At 35.3% G+C, this 3,871-nt stretch overlaps 1 protein-coding gene across 7 annotated transcripts in view; it reads right to left on the bottom strand.

Annotated features, from left to right (window-relative positions):
- MACC1 (MET transcriptional regulator MACC1) overlaps positions 1-3,871 on the bottom strand; it is a 78,116-nt gene that overhangs the window by 58,713 nt on the left and 15,532 nt on the right. The gene's annotated exons all lie outside the window — the stretch shown is intronic.

The raw sequence follows: 3,871 nt of genomic DNA, 5'->3' as shown, positions 1-3,871 counted from the left end.
CATGCATTTTTTTGTATATTAAATAAAGATAGCTAAGATAAAGATTATGTGGAATCTTAGTGACAACTCGTTTTTCTTTCTTGGGCATTAAAAGTTGGCCAGACTTTGATTTTTTAAGATTATACATATCAAATTCTTTTGTCCATTTAGAAAAACCTGCACATATTCTTGTGTAGGTACCATCAATAAACTGGGGAATGAATTAACTGAAGAATTAATTAACTTGGAATAACTGGGGAATGAATTAACTGAGGAATTAATTAACTTAGAGGCATGGTTTATTTTACAAATGTCTCCAGATGAAAACCAAGAAAGTAAAATGTAACTGCATTATGCACAACGGTTTCAGAAAAACTAGATAGACCATGGAAAGTTAAAAAACCCATATTTGAACTGCAAAATTCAAAGTCACAAATCTTCACTCAATTTCAACTGAAGCAGTAAAAGTTTCAATCAAATTTTGATCATTTAGTAGTAGGCTTAATATCATGGCTTTTAGGAGAAATTTTTTTTACTGTATGTTTCAATTTTTATTCCATACAATATACAGGCTTATTTTTTCACTAGAATATATAGACAATTTCATTTATGGAAAAATTTATTTAACAAAATCCATTTCAACATAAACCATTTAAAGGATCATAAGAAGAAAACATCACTCTCTAGTGGTGAAACCTTGAAATAGCAAGGTCCTGAGGGCAGAAGGTCTTCCTCCTGACTGGCACTGACCCATCCAGATAGAGAAATTAAAAGAAGGGTCTGAAGAGTGGGTATTAGCGAAGAAACCTCAAGAAGACTACAACATCTGGAGGTTCCTGAGGGCATCAGATACCTGAGGCATGCAGTATGGTGGGAAGAGAAGCAAACCACTGACAAAAAGATATTGATCAAAGCAATGTCTAATCTCCTTTCAGGAGGACTGGGAAAAACCTGGCAGTAATTAAACTAGTCCCTAAGTAAAGTCCCAGGGACTTTTCTGAATCAGATTTAGCCATTGAATCCAAATGCAGCATGGGAGATCAAGAGGGATAAAGAGCCAAAAGAATCATGCTATTTCAGGATGTAAACAATGAATAAAGCAGGACTGCCAAAGACTTGAGCTTAATGGATGTTAGTCTCCTAGTGGGCATCAGAGGATGAAAGGGGATCAATTGGCCAATGTAAACACTGAAGGCTTACCCAGACAAGTAAACATTTTGTCCAGGCTCCACCTTTTGATTATCCAATCATGTCTTGATAAGCTCCTGAAGTCAGCCCCTGGCCTCCATTCTGGAGTTCTCCATTCAAATCTCAGCCACATTTTTAATCTTTTCAGTTTTTCTCTAATGAAACAAGATTTTTTTGAGCGTTACAAATTTATAAGTCAAGTTACATATATATTATCCAATTAATCATAAGAATTAATCCCATACACTCCAAGCAGCCTTGGTATGAACAAATCTTTCAAATGAGAGACAAAATAGGGCTAAAAAATAATAATATCAATTGGCATGATGATGAAGAGTTCATGAGAAAGGGAGATCTACAGAAGACTCAGTAAATCCTTTGCCCAAAGAAGTATGATGATGAGACTATGCAGGAAGAGGCTTTTCCAAATGATTAAACATTATAAAGTACTTTTAAAAATCCAAAGCCTTCCATAAATACTAGATCCTATATGAGTTATTAACCTGCTGGCTATAAAAGGGGAGGATGGTAGTAATAATAGTAACTTGAATTTTGGAAGGCGTATCATTTCAGACACTTGTGCTTTTGAATGCCAGTTTATTAATCCTCAGGGCTATCTTAAGAGTAGCCAGTGTTATTACCTCTTTTTGCAGATAAGAAACTAAGACACAGATTATGTGGCTTATAAAGATTTGCACAGGAAGCTGAGAGTAGAAGGAAAATTCCTTATCTACAAAGGTGGGAATGTAGTCCACATATAGAGTTGGCAGATTGGACCTTTTCCTGTCCAGACATATCAAGAAGTGGGGACCATCCCAAATAAAGTTATCTGAGGTAAATGGGGATTACACAAGAGAAGGGGACCTGAGAATATGCAGTGGAGTGTTGGAGGCAGCAGTTCAACGCAAGAAGATACCAGTGAAATACACAGGTGAAGGGTTTGGCTTGCCTTGCTCAGCACAATGGACTTGTTGGCATCCTCTTGGCCTGAAACCAATCCCTGCTCTCACACCACCCTCCCTCTCCACACCCTCCAGTAACTGTAGAGAGATCATCGCATAACCATCAGGAAGCAATCACTTCAGAACCATGCTCTGAAATAAGGATTAGAATAAGGAAATAAGTACAATTGCTCAAATTAAATAGGAAGTACACATGACAACAGAGCACTCATTAACACATGAATTAAACAACAAAATGAATGAAGAGGAAATCACAGAAGTGAGTCAAGAGTACATAAAGTGTCATCCAAAATATTACTGCAGAATTTACTTTCATTTCTACCTCCTTCTTTTAGTAAAAAAAAAAAAAAGAAAGAAAAAAACCCTAATTTTATTTAAAAATTAGTAATTCTTTAATTTTATTTTAAAATAATGCTTACGATAAATTTACAAATAAATAAATAAATAAAACTAAAGTTTCTGTAAAATGAATCAATTAGAAAGTCATAAATTATACATATCTTCATAAAGGAAAAAAGCCTTATGAGCAGAATTTTAAAGCAGTTGTGATTTAGCCACATGCTATACAATCATTAGCAAGATAGAGAATAAAGGCAAACAAATGGCAATACCATTTGGCATGCATATGCATACACACATATACACTCATGTAAAAGATGACTAGAAATGGGCACCTCACTGACTCATTTGGTTAAGTATCTGCCTTCAGCTCAGGTCATGATCCCAGGGTCCTGGGCTCCCTGCTCAGTGGGGAGTCTGCTTGACCTAGAGAAGGCTATGCAGAACTGGTGGGGAAAAAAACAACTTATTTAAAGATTTTTTTTTTTTTACCTCTACATCACTGCATTTCTATTTATATTAAAAGGTGCTAGAATGTTTCAATTTGTATCTTCTGATCCTGTAAGTCCCTGTATACTTACCCACAGAAGTTACTACATTTATAAATACCAAAGATGTAACAATTCTCAAATTTTCTAGATTACTCCAATAAAATATTTTAAGTTTTCCTATGAAAAAAAAAAAAAGACCCATAACAGATAACATGACCCCTGTGAAGAGATAGTATTTTCCAAAGAGAACCACAAATCCAGTATCTCCCATACTACGTGTTTGGGATTTTCTTAAATGTGAATTTGACATTATTAAATAGAGAGGTGGATATATCCCATACCATTAAACAGTTTGTAACAGTTTTAACCAATAGAGTATGGAAGAAGTGACATTGTGACTTCTGAGGCTGGGTCATAAAAAGTAACATAGCTATGCCTTCCTAGTTGCAATACTTATGCTTGGAGCTCTGAGCCAACAGATAAGCAGTCTGACTGCTCTGAGTCCAAGGTATAAGGAAGCTCAAACTAGCCCATGTATAGAAACCATATGGAATGGTCCTGAGACTACATTAAGAGAAAAAAAATGCCTGGGCATGCCCCCTCCAGCTGTTCCAGCCCCCTGCTGTTCCAACTGTAGCCACTCATGTGACTTCAAGTATATAAGAGACACTGAGTCAGAATGTCCCTGCTGAGTCCTTTCCAAATTCCTGATCTACAGAAACTATGATAGACAATAAAATGATTATTGTTTTAAGCTAAAAAAAAAAGGTCTTTTTTTAAAGTATTAGAAAAATAATTTATTAAATCAGAAAGTTCTGATACAAAGACAAATTTCTCATACATTCTATCACACAATAAAACAGTAAAGAAGTAACAAATACAAAATAAAAACAAGTCCTGACTCTCATGAAG

The sequence above is a fragment of the Canis aureus genome, chromosome 18 (genome assembly GCF_053574225.1).
Source record: "Canis aureus isolate CA01 chromosome 18, VMU_Caureus_v.1.0, whole genome shotgun sequence".
NCBI lineage: Eukaryota > Metazoa > Chordata > Mammalia > Carnivora > Canidae > Canis > Canis aureus.
The sequence above is the reverse complement of the archived record's forward strand: the minus strand, read 5'-3'. Positions and strand labels throughout refer to the sequence as shown.